Source organism: Cupressus sempervirens, chromosome 3 (genome assembly GCF_028749045.1).
Source record: "Cupressus sempervirens isolate cs-2001-9-10 chromosome 3, ASM2874904v1, whole genome shotgun sequence".
NCBI lineage: Eukaryota > Viridiplantae > Streptophyta > Pinopsida > Cupressales > Cupressaceae > Cupressus > Cupressus sempervirens.
The window spans coordinates 709,653,205-709,673,046 of NC_143120.1; positions in this window are offsets into that span (position 1 = coordinate 709,653,205).

Here is a 19,842-nt window from a genome sequence, read left to right on the forward strand (position 1 = left end):
TGCAACTCTGATCAATCAGTGCAAATTAAACAAAAAATCATCTATCAAATTAATAAGACCTAAATCAACTTCAAAAGAGGAGAGAAGCAATTCAAAATCATAAAATGAAATTCAAAAAAAGGAGAGGGAAAAGACAAATGTTTGAGAATGAATGAAACTTTTATTAAATCAATAAATCCATTTATTCTCACAAAATAAAAATCCTCCTTTTATATAAAGAATTAAAAGAAATCCAAATTTAGCCATAAATCATGACTTTTTGGGCTCCTCCTCTTGTCTCTCATGAGACATTTTTGTTGAAAATAAAAGTCATATTTAGCCACAAATCATGACTTTTGGGCTCCTTCTCTTGTCTCTCATGAGACATTTTTATTGAAAATAAAAATCATATTTAGCCACAAATCATGACTTTTGGGCTCCTTCTCTTGTCTCTCATGAGACATTTTTGTTGAAAATAAAAGTCATATTTAGCCACAAATCATGACTTTTGGGCTCCTTCTCTTGTCTCTCATGAGACATTTTTGTTGAAATAAAACCTTATTTAGCCATAAATCATGACTTTTGAGATCCTTCTCTTGTCTCTCATGAGACATTTTTGTTGACTTGAAAATCACATGGAGCCTCTAATCAAGACTTTTGAGCTTCTTTTCAATTTCACTTCTACCCACCAAGTGAAATGGTAAAACCCAAATTCTTACCCCAACCCCTTCTAAAATCCTATAAATAGAAGGAGAATTCAAGAGCAAAAGAGCCCAAGTCTTAGGCATTTGCACTATAGGCACATTTTGATTCATCATTTAGCATTCTTATTGTAGCATTTTTCATAGCATTTTAGCATTATTTGTTATTTAGCATCATTTATCACTTGCTAGTTCATTGCATATTTATTTTTCAGCATTCTCCCATTCTAGAACTGTCACTATGATGTTGGTTTGAGGGCTATTTTAGCAATTGTAGTTAGGGAAACATGAGACACTTGCAGAGATTACAGTCTGATGATGATATTTTGGGTTTAGTTTAGTTTGTCATTAGTCCATTTGCATTCTACACTAAGGTTTCATGAATACGTGTACAATGATATTCCTCCAAAACTAGTTGATCCAGTTGCATTTTGTCTCATTCCACTTAATGATGCAAATAATATTCCATATGATGATGATATATTATAGTTCATCATAGACCTTGTAGACAATGAAAGCCTTGATGATCCAAAGCTAAAATTTGCATATCGTACTCCTCTAGTTGAGATTATTGCATCTATTATTGTTCATGATCACACGTGTATCCACACAACCACATATTTAGGTGATCTAGTGTAGCAAGACATTTCTTTTCTTCTAGTTACCACTTGTTGGAATGACTTCTTGAGGGACATTGTAGGTTTGTTGGAGTCCTACATTAAGGATTTGTAAGAAATTATTGATCATATTAATCTTCTCTTTATTGGGGATGATCCTTCTTTAGTTATTGTGAGGGAACACTCTTGCCCTCATCATTCTTCACTTGATCCTTCCTTTGAGTTTGACATGATTTTGGATCCTTTCTTACAATAATTGGAGGAGGTCTCTTTCACTTCACATAAGACATATGAATATTTGGAGATTGACATTCATGAGTCTCAAACTTCACTTGAGATGTCATAGTGCATGGTTCTAGTTGATCATACTCATGTGTTGGAGGTTCCTATTTGGTTTCTTGAGACATCATAAATTTTGAGGGTTCTTCCTACTGATTGGGGAGGATTCTTTGATACACCTACGACACCATTTCTTCCTAAAGAGAATAACATCATTCAAATTTCTTTGTGCAACTTCTACACTGATTCAAGAGCATTCATCAAGAGTGTACATCCTATTTTTTGGGGGGGCTTCTTTGCTTGTCTTCCTTCTTCATCTTTTGAGGGAATGTCATTTTCTTTGGATTTTGATTCTTACATAGATTAGTTAGAATTGATTCCTTGTTTGTCACCTTCTATTGGGCTTGATCCTAGTTGGTTTGTGGCATCTTCATCATTCAAGAGGATGGCAACACATCATCAAGCTTCAAAGACATCATACTTCATTTGGATTCCCCTTCCTTCTTCCTATTCATAATGGGAAGCCTTCTTACATTTGTACTTGGTGTATCTTCTTCTTAAGGGGATAAAAAAAAATTCAGTCATTGGGCCAAATCTTGTCTTCAAGCACTCACCATTCTTGCATGAAATCATTCACTATGTGGAGATAACATATCTTCTTATTTCCTTCCTATGGAGGGATGATGTATTGTATATGCATGATGTATGTCATAAGAGGGGGTCTTGATTACTCCATTCATGCATGCATCTTGCTTTTCATTTCTCTCTCTTTTAGGGGGAGGGTTTTCCCATGAGGTTTACCCTCTTTCTCCACTTTATAAGAGATTGCATTGAATATTTTTGCACTTGTAGTTTGTACATGGGTACCTAAAATGGCCTAGTTGTCAAGACCCATCTTGCATTGTCATGTAGCTTTTGTAAGCTTAAGTGCATTTCCCTAAGTTTCACTTAAGGGGGTGTTGGTGAAATTAAATATTATTAATTATACTTTACTTAAGTTTACTTAGGATAATTCATTTTCATATTAGTTGTCATGTAGACACATAGGAGTTTGCACTTGATTTGAGCACATGTTGTCTCACACCTCTCTTTGTGTAATACACCTTTGTGTTATTGTCCTCTCATTGTTGCACATACTTTCATGCACAGTGGAGGATAATCCACCTTTCTTGGACATGTCCTTAGTTGTTATGCTTATCCTTTGAATGAATCTTCATTGTCTCGATTGCCTATATATTTAGGCACTTCTACATGCATTGCATCTAAATAATTAAAAAAGCACAAGCTTTTTACTCTTGATCATTATTAATTTAATCAATTGATTATCATTTGCATATCTATCGTATTCAATCTCTTAAGCTTCTAGATCTTGAAATTTCATTTTTTTCCTAGAGGTAGATTCTTACATGGTATCAAAGTTTGAGGTAGATTCTTACAATTCTCATGCACGATTAATTGGGACTTTTTACCCCATTTAGAGTTAAGAGTGACAAAGTTGGGTAGGGGTTTGCTCACAACAACATTAACACAAAATCTAACATAACTAAGCCTATAATTTTGAAGAGTAATGATATTCCTCAAAAACAAGATAATCTAGTTGTATTTTGTCTCATTATACTTGATGATGTAGATAATATTCCCTATGATGATGGTACCTTATATTTCATCACAAACCTTGTGTAGATGATGAGAGCCTTGGTGATCTAGTGCCAAAAGTTGCATCTCCTACTCTATTTGAGATTGTTGGTCTCTCTAAGTTCTATTGTCTATTAGTGTCAAACACTTAGTCATACATAAGGCAGAGTTAGTTAGTCATCACTATGACTGAGTTACTCTATATAGGCTGAGTCATGTAAAGACTTGTAAATAATAATGTATAAGATAAGTTCTATAGGAGTCAAACAAGTTTTTGGTCTTTGAGTACTTCCATATAAATTATGCTTAGTAAATGTAAGAAGACAGATCACATAGATGTCGAGTCATACAGGAGTCGAGTCAATTAAGGCCAAGAAACAATAGGAAGAATAGATACGACCGAGCATCAAAGATAGTATGTGTCGAGTAACAGAGAGAACAAATTTTTTTGAGCTAGTAGAAACTTTGAGGTAAACCTTTATGAGCATACATGTAAAAAACATTTAATGATCATAAAGTTTGTTATAATGGTTATTACATATTTTGATGTGGATCATCAATTCCTATGAAAGGAGACCAACCAATCAGATGAAGAGGCAAAAATGGAAACATCTATAAGACTCTATAGATTTCTTTAAATAAACATATCCAAACCCTATTTCATATAAAAGAGGTGAGATATGTGAAGTGCATATATAAAAGAAGAGCAAGGAAGTGAAGTATTGTGCGAAGGAATTAGGTTCCGGAGGTTGCAAGTGAAAGTTGTGGAGCAATAAAGTTAGTGACCTAATGAAGAAGTGAAGGATAGAATAAAGATATATTAGATAAGAGGTTAGATCAAAGATTAGAAGGAGGAGATTCGTAATAAACATTGTAAGTAAAAACTAAAGGATCAAGTATTGAATTAGTTTTTATAGATTGAATCAAGATAAATTTTTTAACAGAGTGATCATAATAGGCCTTTGTAAATCTCTTAATAGATTCCTTACTTCAAATTTTTACTCCTAACAGACTAACTTTGTTACTATAGTAGTGAAGATTTGTGGGTGTCATCCCTACCCTAGTTCTACCTTCACCTTGGAGGGTTTCTACATTACCAAATCTTTTGTGTTGTGTGTCTACATTTCATGGATGTGACACATAGTTAGATTTATTTCAGCATTTGATATTTCAAGTTATGTTATGCATAAGCTAGATATGAGATGGTTAATATGGTAAATACAGTCAAGTTGTATTGAGGATACTAGTTTTATTGATCCTAATCCACCCCCACTCAATATCTCAGTTTCCCAATAAACTTCCAACAATTGGTATCAAAGCCAGGTTCTCTTGAAAGAAGTCTAACAGCTTAAGAGTTCAGATTTTGGAGATGGAGGCTTACAAATTGGGAAAGATTATTGATAATCAAATGATTGACATCCAACTCATACTACATAAACTTGAAGCAACAAGAGAGGAATTGAGGAAATCCATAAGAAAGAGAAAGGATATGGCCATTCAACATAATAACACACTTTATCAAGAAGTTGATACATAAGGATTGCTTGATGATGGAAGTTCCAGTGAAAGTGATGCAACCATTGCAGATCCATTAGAGAAGAATAGTATTATGAATGAAGAAGTCAAAGGATTGAAAAGAGAACATGAAATCTATTTAGTAAAACTACATGAAGTGAACAAACAAAAGAAGAAAGTTGAAGAAGACAAAGTTATGGCCAAAGAAGATGTGAGGCCTCGCCCCGACCCATCCTAGCATCGATGATACATTATTATTTTGATACTCATAACTCAATACGTCAGAACATTATTTGATGCACTGAACATTATTATGGTATTTATGATGTGTGATGCTTTACTTTTAGATATTTGATTTCGTCATTTAATGCTTTATGAACATGTATGATGATAAAGTAAATGAATCCAAAACTAACACTTTAATTATATAATTCAAATGGTTGAAAATATCAGTAGAATTAGATAAATAATTGATCATTAGAAAAAAAATGGATGTTTTAATTTATATGATTTTTCTAATATGTAAATTTCATAATGCATGTGATTTCTTGAACCTATTGATGTGTGCAATGAGTGTGCAGGACATGTAGTCGAGAAACCTAAAGGAAAGACAAAATTGAACCCCTTGTTTAAATATGTTATCCTTGCATTGTCTATCTTTAAAAGGTTGTTATTTGATTTTATTATTCTCCTAGCTTTTAATTGTTCCTATTATGTCTTTAAGGCTTAAAAACATCAAATTTAAGTGCCCTAGGGGTAAGGGTATGGGTGGGGAGTACTTTCCACCCCCTTAGCCTCTTTGTTTGACTTTTAGGGTCACTCAAAAGCCCTAGTTTTGAGGGATTGCGAAAATTGATTGTCATCTACATGTGTTGGTGACTCAAACTCCATTTTGAGTTTTCTTGAAGTCTAGTTGAGTTAGGGATGATACTTAGAGGATTTTGGAGTAGTTTGGGGGTGGTTACCCAATCTCTAATTTTAGAGAGAAAGTGGAAGATTGAAGGAAGAAAAGGGAAAAGCTCTTCTCAACTTACCATTTTACCATAACTCTTTGTGAAGGTAGGACTTCTTCACTTATTTGGTTTTGTTCCTCATGTTGTTCATGCTTGAATCTTGGATAAAGTATTGTGTTGTTCTTGTTTTTGCTTGCTTGTGTGTTGGGATGGATTTGGAGGAATTTTTTTGTTGTTCTTGATGCATTCTTATGCTTGTCTTGATGATTTGTTTTTTTTTTTTAAGGGTATTTCATGGGGATTGTTTTGGCATTACTCACCCTTGGATAGGGAAGAAAAGGCCATGTACGAGGGTAGGGCCTTAGTTGGACCTCAATGGTGTAGAGTCTCCTCTCATGGTGAGAGGAGGGAAAGAGGGTAGGGTGCATGGGACCCTACTTGTCATCACATGCCTTGTTTGATATTGTGAATTCTTGAATATGGAAAGGAATGAAAATCCTTGTGGTATTAGCCTTGAAAGGGCCTTGTAGAAGAACGGAAGTTCTTGAAGTTTTAGCCTCGAAAGGGCTATGTTATGGCATGGTGATTGACGTCTCCCATTAGGAAAATCCACCTCCCTCCTAGTCAAGTCCTATGTTTGAATCTATTGTGTAAAATCGGGTTAGGGTGCATGCTTGAATTACTCTTGATGTTGTGATGCTCACCCCGGGTCAGCCCTTGTCTTCTCCTTGTATTTCCTTGAAGTTTTGAAGGTATTGGAAGTGTGTACTTGTGAAGGATTTTGAAAAGATTTCATTTGAATTGTAATATTATGTAAAATGTATTTGAATTTTGATGTATTGGCAAAGACATCGGGTTTTCTTACTGGTTCTTTCCCGATGGAGCCTTGAACCAGGTTGATTAATAGAAAAAAAAAAAGAAATTAAGTGACAAATCTTGCATTTGGATTTCATAATGATCAGCCATGTATATGTGCATGGAAAAGTGGATGAAATGATGTTTTACCTTCATGTGTCATTCTTAAAGTTCAATCTTGCAATCATCGATCAAATTGTAATTGGAAGGAAGAACGAGAAATAAAGTTATGCAAACTCAATTCCAAAACTATGTTAAGAAAATTTGAATATATGAATGATAGATTAACTTGTACTCTCATAATGGTTGGAATGAAATTATCACTTCGTAGGTGTTTAAGCAAAATGTTGAATCATGAGTTATAATCTTTAAAAAAAAAAATGCATATACTTTCCAAAGAAAGAGAGAGATAGGAAACAAAAAAAATTCAACATAACCACCTACAAGATTCTGTATTTTGTATGGACAAAAAAAAATGTCCTCTTCCTCTTTCAACAAAGAATCTAAGATTCTCCTATTAATTCTTGCTTGAATTGTTACTATTATATAATTAAATAGATTAAACCAAATCTATATTTATGCATATAAAAAGAAAAAAAAAGGGGGATGCATAGCATATAACCCATCCTATGAATCCCACCTAACAAACTTTAAACCCTTATTACTCCTCCCTTTTTTTCCTAAGTCCCCACCTACCCCCACTCATTCCCTTCTCCATGTTTCCTAGCTCATGGAGCAAAGACATCATGCCTCTGTGCGAAGTACACTCTCCAGACCGAATTGGGGAAGGAGAGTTATGGCGGATTTGAAGGGTGCAAGTTTGACTTTATTAAGTGTTCTCCTTACTCCTTCACCCCCCCTTCCTTAGTCCTAGTGCTCAAAGGAAATTGAAACATGTTCAAACTTCACATTATTTTCTTTTCCAACGTATTCATATCTCTGTTGCATTGGCCTGTGTGAGGGGTTTTGGGCAAGTACCTATGTCAGCTAATTCTGACATGTGGAAATGTAATAGAGCTTTAATCTGAACATGAATGTAGATTGTCCCTTAAAACTCCCCTCTTCCATCCATCCCTTGCAGCAAATTTGTATTGCTTTGGGAAGCGTGGGTGGCTTGGGAAGTGCCAGGTCTAGGGAGTGGGTAGGGTAGGCATGTGGCCAAGTGGCCTAGGGATGGTTAGATAGTTAAGGAGATAGGTAGGTTATTGTTGATTATAGTTTTTTTTTAGTTTTAGTTAGTATTTTTCTTTCCTTGTTGAAATTAATTAATTTAGTTTCATTTCGTTCATGTTAAATTATTCAATTAATATGTTTAGTTGGGTTAGTAGGTAATTTCAAAATGAAGTTTTAAAGTTAATTAGATTATGATTATACGTTTAATATTCCCAATATTAGTAATTGTAGATAGATAAGTAGTTAAGTTAAACTATATTTGTTTTGAAACTTTAATAAGAAGAATAACTTACTAGTTTTAAGTTGTATTTTCAATTGGTGTAATTTGATTTTTGTTATCTCTCTAGCTAGCCATTGAATAGATTTAGTTTTAGTTAGTATGTTATTAAGTTAGTATATGGTTGTTAGTATCTTTTGCTATTGACTTATGATCGGAGAAAGTTAATTTTCCTTTTTTAGCTTAATATAATGTCTAAGGTTAGTCAATATATTTAATTTGTTTAAAGAGATAATTATTGGTGTCTGTTAAGATGAAATTTAGTGTAAGTTAAAGTTGAATGGTAGATTTGTAAATTAGTTCTTTTAATATTAGTGATCATATTGCCTTTAATCATCGATAGTATTATTGTATCTTAAATTTGACTTGGATTAATGCAAGTTATAGGTTGAGTTTGACCATTGGGTTAACTTAAAGTACTAAATTCATAACTTGATAGTTGTCTAGCATTTCATGTTACTTTTGTTCTAAGGATGTACGATCTCAATTGGGTTAAATCTGTATGAAGTTGGTGGGTGTTATGTTTAGGTTAGAAGGTTACTATTAAGATTGTAATTTTGAAATTGTTTTATCAGATTTTTTGTAATCGTATTTTAAAATTTAGTTGATTATATTTTCTTTTCTTATTGGCAATTATAGTTGGTTTTAATTAAATATAGTTGTTGAATAGTGTTAGCTTCTAATTAAGTGGTCTTTAATATAAGTTAATATTTGAAATTATTTTTTTAGTGTTAATTAGGAAAGTAATTGACTTATAATTGCTTTAATGATTAAATAATTTAATGTTAGAATCAATCTTAATATTGGATAGAAATTAGAAGAGTTAGTTTCCATTACCATCTTTTTAAAAGAGGGGTAAACGCTTTGACCTGGAGCTATGAACCAGTGAGGCCACAAACGGGGGACCTCATCCCCATGAGATTTGAACCTTGATGGCAAGGATAACAACACAACAACTTAACCATCACAACATGCCACTATTCAAGTTAGTTTCCATTACGAGTATGTATGTTGTTTAAATTAATTTAGTTGAATTATTTGATTTATTTAATGAATTAATTTAGAATCATTATGTCAGTAATTAGTGGATGTTGAGTTGAGTTTCAACATTAATTAAGATAATTGTAGAAGTTACTTAATTTGGCTATTTTAATGTAGCAGTTATATTATTCTTAAATTGAAGGATAACGTTATTATGTCTTCAATTAGTATAGGTTTCAAATTGAGATAGTCTATTGGAGTAAACCTTAAATGTTGAGTATAAACTAGACTTAATAAAAAAAAAAATTGTGTGTGTGTTTTGCCTATATTTTGGGCATGACAGAAGACAAAAGACAAATGGCTATCAAACTTGAAGAAAGGTCACTCGATGTACAAAATCTTAAAAACACTCAGCTAGACATGATGAATCAAATAATACTTGCAAATCAAGAACTGAATAGGAAAGACCCAAAGATAGAAAATTTGAGATCACAAAGTTACCAACTAAGGAATGAGTTAAGATCTAAGAAAGAACTTGTGGAAAGGATGAACAAGGCTAGTCAAGTAATAAGATATTTTGAAGAGCTAATGAGGTCACCTAGGTCATCTTGTAACACCTATGGACTAGGGCATATAAAGCAACATTCATCTACTTAAGAAAGAGAATCATCCAAGAGTGGAGACATAAGAAATGAAAAATCAAAAGGCAAACCTATGTGCTATCATTATGGTAAACTTGGACAACTACAAACATTTACATAAGAAAGAATGGTATGTAAAACCCTAAACCTAAGTTTACTAGTAACTATTTTTATTCTAAGAAGCAAGGGCATCAAATACATGAATGTAAATCAAGGATGAGAAATACACCTACTGCTCCTAAATTTGAGGGATATTGTTACAATTGTCAAAAGTATGGACATAGAGAAAATGAATGAATATCAAAAGCAAAGTTTAACTGGACAACTAGAAGGCGGGACAATGCATCTAAGAAAGCTTATTTTAGTTATCAAAAGGTTGGACATGTGAACAAGAACTATAGGACTTGAGCACTAGTACCAGACATAGGAAAAGTGGACGTTGAGAAAAAAAGGAAGGAGATGAATCAAACTTGGAAGAAAATGGTGGAAGCTTAAAGCAATGAAACAAATTAAGTTAAGATCACCCAATCCAATGGAGAATGTGATCACAACACCTTAAATTGCTTAAGAAAAATATGTAAGGAATTGTATAGTTAATGACTTATCTTACATCAGTTCCTAACATAAAATGTGCCAAAGTTCATATCTACATAGGACAAGATGCATTAGAATAGATTCATGGAAAGAATAGTGCAACGAAATCATTTACATTTTGGGTGTCGAGCATCAGTAACACTATCTATATTGATCAAGTATTACAATATGGACTGAGTATCCCAATGACTAAACTAATGTATAGGCTAATTAGATGGTATTGATTGAGTTGTTTAATGAAGATCGAGTTCAAAAGGCGATGGATTCCACCTAACTGAATACACAACACTTATGGAAGCACAACACTTATGGAAGCCCTAACTTGAGTGAATGAAGGTACGTATCAAGAATTTGAAGGCATTTTACACACCTTGCATTCATATTTCAAGAGTGAAAATTGTGAAGAAATTTTAAAGGCCATTAAGAGCAATTTTTTTGTTGAAGAGTGATCGAGTATTGATTGCTAGTTGTGTCGAGTTGTTCAGCAAGCAAAATTTCAAAAACCCTAAATGAAAAAATGGTATCATCATCATTAGCAGTGAATAATCAAGGAGAAGAGGTAAGAAATGTTCAATTGGTGAAGAGTGGCAGTTGTCCTCCACCTAAATATCATGCTATACCTGAAATTGATATGAAAAGAGATTCGATGGGTGTGTTATCATTAATACCACCTAAGGTCATTATGATTCATGATGTACAAAGTTTCTATGTGTAAAATTAGTGAAGTTGGAGATTATGAAATTTGTGTGGCATATCAAAAACTATGTGATGGAGTACTAAAAGATGAGTTCAAGATTGTTGAGAGAAAAGGGTTAACTCATGCCCTAGATTTTTTGAAAATTTTCAAGATTGAATGGAACAAGGTTATACTGAGCCAAATTCATGATATGGAGTTATGGCTATAGAATGGAACAATAAAGATTACAAAGAAGATGATTCATGTTGTTACCAGGTACCCAACATTTGACAAGAAGAAGACAATCTATTGCCAGACCAAAGAAGAAATTGAGGCAAACATGAAAGCCAAGTCGAATAGACATGGCATGTCTATTTCAAGCATCACTAACCCATTAATTGAGTTTGTAGTGAGAGTGATCTCTCATAAATTTTATCATTCAAGTCAATTCAATAGTGTATTGTGTATGGTTGTTGATCAAGCATGAAAAATTATGATGAAAGATCATGAATATGATCTTGCCGAGCTACAAAGGTTGTAACTGGTAGAGAACCCAATATCAATCAAGAAAGAAAAGAATTCAATATGTAAATTTGGATCATTGATCGTGTGTATTTTCTTTTATACTCAGAGTTATTTTCCTACTATTGAAATGTTGTATGGGAGAAAGGCAAGCTTGCTACTAGGAAGATCAATGAATATAATGTAAATTTGGGAGAAATTTTTTAGAATATTCTAGATGAATATTTTGAAGAATTCGAGTAGAAAATGAGAAAGTGATTAAGGATTCCAACATATTTAGTCAAAAAACATTATAATGATGTATGTTTTCTAGATGAGACTGATCACACATATGTACAGGTAGTTAAGCTAAGGGTAGCTTGGCTTAAACCTTTTGGTTATGAAAAGATTGATGATATGAGTGAAACCATTAATACACTACTCAATGAAGAAATTGATACAAAGGTCAAGACCTTTGGAAAATATGAAGAAGAAAAAGCCAAAATAATCGTAGATATTAAAATTGCTTCTACTAACAAGAAGAGAAAGAAAATGATTGAAAACCTAGAAGGTAAACTAGGTACACATAAGAAAGGAAAATAACCTTTAATGCGAACACAAGGTCTTGGAGAGGATCAAGATAATGACAATGATGTAGAGGAAAAGGAAGAGAGACCGAAGAAGCAAGGAAAAGCACTAGCACTTGTTTCCCCACTAGAAAGAAGGTCAAAATACTAAAAATCATTGAGCCTAAGGTGAGGAAGAACATAAAGAAAGTAATATCTAAGCCCCTTTCTCGTCTTGCACCATTGAGACTAAGAACCAAGACAGTGACAACAGTCAGTGCCAAGCCACATAAAAAGAAAGGTGTGGTAAAGATTACAAAATCGAGTAAAGATTCAAGTGACACAAGTGTAATTAAGAGGAAAATTCTAGCCACTAAAAGTCAACCAAAGAGAAGAAAGTTGACAAAGAAAAAGGATGTTGAAGAGGAAGATGTAGAGAGAACTAAATCTGATGAACCTAGTCACTACCGAGTTATTTTACATACAAAGCCTAAAACTATTGATGAGGTATGTGACAATATTAGAAACTCTACAATATTTTCATACTTTAGATTCTTAGAGTATGATAAAATGAGTTCCATAGACAAATCAAGAGTAGACAAAGCCATATTAGACATAATGGCTAAGTTCAAATTGACAATTCAGAGATAGGTAGAAAGATTCCAAGTGATTTGTATAGTAGAATTGATGGAAAGTGGCAACATGGAACTGTAATTGAAAAGGAAATAAGAAAAGGACATTAGCCAAAATCATGCCTAAGCTAACAAATAAGAAAAATACAACATTTTGGAGAAGTATAGGAAGAGATTTGTTTCTAAATTTAGAACATTCATGATTTTACAAAATAAAGTTGAGGCTATTGTACAACAAAATGAATTATTGTGGAAAATCATTTTTAGACTAACAAAAGGAGGAGATAAATAGAATAAGGGAGTGGACATAATAATAATTGAAGATGATCACAATCATAGTGATGAAGAAGATTTCGGTGTGATGAGCCTACAAGGAAATATATCTCATATTCATGCTACTACACCAGAGACTCCTACAATAAAAAAAAATAGACTATCCTAAGATGGGAGAAACACAAATCCAAGTTGTTGATTTTAATGAACAAATAAAATAGATTGGGCAACAATTCCAATAGGCCTCACAAAAAAAAAACATTGGTTATAGATGCATAGGAGATAGAAGAGGAGAAGGAGCAAGAAAAGGAATCAAATGTAGAACAGTCTACTCAAGGTCAAGTAGGACCACATGTCTCAGGACCTCTAGGAAAGGGAAACAAGGAGACGATATAGAAAGAAGAGGAGAAAGAAAAAGAGAATGTAGATTCACAGACTAAGATGAGTGTATTAGCTAACAATCAAATCCCAGTATTGATAGATTATATACAATAGGTGCAAGACCCTTCAAATAAACTCGTGTTGAGTGCTACTATTGTTATCTTTGATATTGAAATGCAAGTTAGACCGAGTGGTGAAACCCCCTCACCTACTGTAACTTTAGTTGTTTGAAATGGTACACACTTTGAGGTAAACCATTTATGAGCTAACATGTAAACAACATTTAATGATCATAGAGTTTGATACAATGGTTGTTACACGTTTTGACATGGATTACCGATCCATATGAAGGGAGGACAACCAATCAAATGAAAAGGAAAAAAAGGGGAAACATCTAGAAGAGTCTATAGATGTCTTTAAATAGGTAGATCCAAACCCTACTTTATTTAGAGGAGATGAGAGATGCAAAATTTGTATGCATAAGAAGAGCAAGGAAGTAAAGTATTGTGCAAAGGAGTTAGGTTTTGGAGGCTGCAAGTGAAAGTTGTGAAGCAACTAAGTTAGAGACCTAATGAAGTAGTGAAGGGCAGAATAAAGATATATCAGATAAGAGATCAAATCAGATATTGGAAGTAGGAGATCTATAATCAACATTGTAAGTGCAGACCAAATGATCAAGTACTGAATCAATTTTTACATATTGAATCAAGCTAAATTTCTTAACAGAGTGCTCCTAACAGGCCTTTGTAAATCTCTTGATAGAGTCCTTACTTCATTGTAAGTGCTATATCCTTTAATCAAGGTAGACCTAAGAGTCTTTTAAAGCTCTTAATAGGGCATACCCCTCATAGGGTAGATCATCAAAAGTGATCAAATGTGTAGTCCTAATAGGCTAACTTTGTTACTATAGTAGTGAAGATTTGTGGGTGTCATCCCCACCTTAGTTTTACCTTCACCTTGGAGAGTTTCTGGGTTACCAAATCTTTTGTGTTATGTGTTTACATTTAATGGATGTGAAACATAGATTTATTTCAGCATTTGATATTTCAAGTTATGCATAAGTTGGATATGAGATGGTTAATATGGTGAATATAGTCAAGTTGTGTTGAAGGATAAAAGTTTAATAGATCTTAATCCACACCCCCCCCTCCCCCCCCACTCTTAGTATCTCAATTTCCCAATAAACTTCCAACAATCACTTCATCTATTGTTGTTCGTGATGACACTTGCATTTACACAGTCATGGATTAAAGTGATTTAGTGTAACATGATATTCCTCATCTTCTAGTTACAACTCCTTGGGATGACTTCTATAGAGACATTGTAGGTTTGTTTATGGAGTCCTACATCAAGGATTTGGAAGACATTATTGATGATATTAATTTTCTCTTTATTAAGGATGATCCTTCTTCAGTTATTGCAAGGGAGCACTTTGACCCTCATTATTCTCCACTTGATCCTTCCTTTGAGTTTGACATGATTGTGGATCCTTTCTTACAACAATTAGAGGTCTCTCTCACTTCACAGAAGACATATGATTCTTTGGAGATTAACATTCACGAGTCTCAAACTTCACTTGAGATGTCATATTGCATGGTTCTAGTTGATCATACTCATGCGTTGGAGATTCCTATTTGGTTTCTTGATACATCATAAATTTTGAGGGTTCTTCATACCAATTGGGGAGGATTCTTTGATACACCTATTTCACCTTAAAGAAAAGAACATCATTCAATTTTCTTGGTGCAACTTCTACATTGATTTAGGAGCATTCATCATGGGTGTAGATTCTACAATGAGGGGGGTCTTCTTTGCTTCTCTTCCTTCTTCATCTTATGAGGAGACATTATTTTCTTTGGAGTTTGAACTAGATTCTTACATGGATCAGTTAGCATTGATTCCTTGTTTGTCACCTTCTTCTATTGGGCTTGATCCTGATTGGCCTGTGACATCTTCATCATTCAAGAACATGTCAACACATCATCAAAATTTAGAGACATCATACTTCATTTGGATTCCCCTTCCTTCTTCATATTCTTAATGGGAAGCCTTCTCAAGTATTTATACTTGGTGTATCTTCTTCCTAAGGGGAGAAATGTTGTTTGCAGTCATTGGACCATGTTTTTTTGTCTTCAAACACTCACCATTCTTGCAAGGAATTATTCACTGTGGTGGAGATAACATATCTTCTTATTTCCTTCCTATGGAGGGATGCTATATTCTATATGCATGATGTATGTCATAATAGGGGGGTCGTGATTATTGTATCCATACATGCATCTTTCTTTTCATTTCTATCTCTATTTTTGGGGGAGAGCTTTTTCCATGAGGTTTTTCCCTCTTTCTCTGCTTTATGAGAGATTGCATTGCATATTTTTTTTGCACTTGAAGTTTGTATATGGGTACCTAACATGGTGTAATAGTTGGGACCCATCTTACATTGTCATCTAGTTTTTGTAAGCTTAAGTGCATTCCCTTAAGTTTCACTTGGGGGGGAGGTGTTGGTGTAATTAAATATTACTAATTACAATTCATTTAAGTTTTCTTAGGATAATGTATATTCATATTAGTTGTCACGTAGACACATATGATTTTGCACTTGATTTGAGCACGTATTGTCTTACACCTCTCTTTGTGTGATACACCTTTGTGTTCTTATCCTCCTGTTGTTGCACATACTTTCAGGCACAATGGAGGATAATCCACCTTTGGTGGATATGTGCCTAGTTGTTATGCTTATACTTAGAATAACTTAGTTATCTTGATTGCCTATTTATTTAGGCACTTCTACATGCATTGCATCTGAATATATGAAAAGGCATGAGCATTGTACTCTTGATCATTATTGACTTAATCAATTGATCATCATTTTCTTATTTGTCATGTACTATCTCTTGAGCTTCTAGATCTTAGCATTTCACTATTTGCCTTGGGGTAGATTCTTATATGGTATCACAACTTGAGGCAGACACTTACAATTCTCATGCATGATGGCTTGGGACTATTTAACCCATTTAGTATTAAGAGTGACAAAGTTGGGTAGGGGTTTTCTCACAACAACATTAACACAAATCTAACATAAAAAAATCCTATATTTTAAAAGAGTAATAATATTTATAGACACATAGTGGCCAAAAGAGATTCTAATCATACCAAACACTTTTTCAACCCAAAATTTTGGAGGGAGAAGAGATAATCTTACCCAAATCGTGGCTAGACAACAAAGTTCCATAGTAGGATCAAAACTAGGGTGCCACTTAGTCAAAGCTAAATTATGTTTCCCATAAGACCAGGATCCAGAGAGGACCAAAGTGAAATCTTCAATAGTGGTGAATTTGGACTAAAAAATTCCACTTAGCATAATAGAAGCACTAACACTCCCTTCAATTTCTATCTTTGGCCACACCACTTTTAAACCATGTCAATTGATGACTTGAACACAATAAAGCACCCCACCAAACATAAATGGAGAGATAAGGAAATGTTATCCATCACCATATCAAGGAGAAATATTTCAGGGCCATCAAAGTCATGGCAAATTTTTGGTTCTTCAAGTGGGGGAAGAGGAGTTTAATTTTCCCATTAGGACATGCTTCCATCCTTCCACACGACAAGCAAAAGCCACCTTAGTTTGTTTCATTTGAGCCACACTTACCTTGGAGGAGGTTCCCAGAAAAGCCAAGTCATCCATAGAAGAATCTTTAATAGGCAAAATGCCATGTTCCTAAGTAGGGTCAACCACACTCGTGGATAATGTGAGTTTCAAGACAATTTTGTCCACTTCACCCTAGGCCCCCAAGTTGGAGGTCAATACCAGGAGAAAATCTAGACAAATAGGGCATCCTAAATCATGGAGTGGAGCGACCTCATAGGTTGTGGAGGCCATGGAAGAAATTCAAAAGAATTTTCTGTGGGAAAGTTTTGGATTAAGGTAAAAATAGGTTTTGAGGGGATCCAAAACCCCATACAAAAACAAAAGATCAATGAAAAAGAGTCCACCCAGTCTTACAAGGACCTAGTTCCTACAATAACAACATAAAAAACTAGGTTTTACAAGGACGTAAAACCTACTTACAAGTAGGATTCTAACAGAAAATTGGCTAGAAAGTAAAATCATGGTAAAAGATAACCAACACGAAGGTACATAACTAGAATCAGAAACCTAGACTAGCGATCATGACCATCAAAAGAAAAATAGGAAAATCTTGTCACTAGAGCTCCTCCACAACCTTAGTCAAATATTCGATGGTTTCAACAATTTCTTGAAGGACATCCTCATCAATGGAGATAGGGGCAACTTCAATGGCCCTTTTAGTACTCTACCTTGTCCTTTTGCTAGGACCACCAATCATTTTGGCATGCATAAGAGAGATAATTTCCTCATTGTTCCTCCTGCCCAAACTATTTGCCATCGCACATAAATTGGTAGTAATCATGTCCATCTGTTGTTCGTTATCCTTGACCAGTTGCCTTAGGCCAACTTCATAGACCATCAGTTTCTCAAGAATATTCTCGATTTTCCCTTCAAGCTCAATTATTTTGTTTCTTTCTATATCTAGATTTTTTAGCAACTCTTTTAAAAAAATTCATTAATGAAATGATTTCATTATAGAGCCATGTATCAGCCTATAGAATCACATCTACCTTCATTTTAGCTTTGTCAAGAAACAAAAGCCTTCTATTGAAATTCTTCGCCCAATCTCCTCATTTACACTCTTCAGCTCATGGTGACCATAATCAATGCAGGCGTCTTCCAGTGCACCCTCTTTTGGCTTAGATTCGATGTCCCCAACAAAATACTTTTCCTCCTTATCAATCATCTGGGTTACATTAATAGTATTTGGCTTGTGGGTAGTAAGCATCATTTTATCATCCTTCTTGGTTTTCATCTAGCATCCCTCTTCCTCCACAACTTCATTTTTGGGTGTAATATTTGTCACCTTAATAACTTTGTCCTTTGAAATCAAAGACCTATCTAATTTCTTAAGTTTAGGGTTTAGAGAACCCACCTCACTCCATGTCCCACCTACTTAGCCACAGAATCATCTTGACTACTCGAGTACCCTTCATTGTCTGAGCTTAAGTCTCCACTCTTTGTTTCTCCTTCCTCTTCATTCTCATTCTCTACTTCTGATGTGCCCTTTTCTTCTTCCCATCTATCTTCTCTAACCTCATGTTTCTTCTTAATTTTCCTTTCTCCTTTAACCCTCATATTTTTCTTTTTCTTTGCACTTTCCTTCTCACTATCCTAGTCACTATCTAATTTAGTATCTATGTCCTTAATCTCCTCAATTTTAACATTGTGCATTTTGACTTTTTTAACACTAGATTTATTTGGAATCTCCTTCCCAAAAATCTTCTTTCTTTTACCAGTTGACAGAGAAAGCTTCATAGCATTCTCCCTACAACATTCCTCAATAATAAGGATTAGTCCTTAATGCAAGGAATACTTCAAGTAGACTGGAAAATAAAACATGTCCTTGTATCCGAAGTGATTTAGAAAAAAAAGAAAAGAAAATTATGCACTCTTTTGGATCTCCCATCAAGGATGAAATACTCATAAATGCATGACAAAACATCTTGCCGCAGAACCTTAATCTAGTTAAGATTGAAGAAGTCCCCTTCCTTAACCAATTTTATTTCTTCTTTAGGGTTCTTTAGAAAAATTTTTAGGGAAACATTCAAGATTTCAGTCTCTTTCTTGAATTTTATTCCCCTACTAGAGAGCCCAGTTATTTCCATAATAAACTCTTTCATAATATTCACAAAACCCCATGCAAAGTCACAACATCCCTAGCCCGATTTCTAAAAAAATCTTCAGCAATATGGGGTTTGTAGCCATTCACTCTTTCAAGGTAATCAATAACCTTACCTTTATGAAAAATGTTCTAGACCACCATTTTCTCCTTCCAGTGTTTATAGTTTGCAAGCTCTTGCTTCCTTGGCTCACCACCCATTCTGTAACACACTCCAATCACCAAACTCCTACAATGAAGAAAGATGTTGCAAGAACAAACAAAAAATCTTTCTTATTACATTCCGAGATCACCCACAAAACATGCCAATCTAAGAAGGTAATCATTAAAAGGCATCTCCTCGAAAAAAGAATACCACTGTCATTAAAGTTACAATTTCCTTTAATATTAGGAAGAAAACTTAATAAAAATTTGCATTAACTTTAGCTTCAATTGCATTTATCCCATTAAGTTGAATGATCACCTTTAAATCCGCTTCCTTGCTTAAGTCATCCGTCCATAACAGCGGTATGTCCATAACCCCAGCTTTGTTGGCAATCCAGTCAGCAAGCCTATTACCCTCATGGTAAATATGGGTGATAATTACTTTTTCAAAATTATTAAGAAGACTTTGATTTTTTCAATAATCATTTCAATATTCCAAGTAATCGATAATTATTATTAAGCATATTAACAATATTCAAAGAATCCCCTTCCAACCATAGTTTCCTAATACCAATTTCCACAACCATATGAACGATAAACAAAGCCATGGTCACTTCCACCCTATGACTGGTAATAATGCCAATAGGAACAACTGCAACATCCACCACTCTACAATTATGATCTTTAAGGACTCCTCCACACCTAGGGTTACC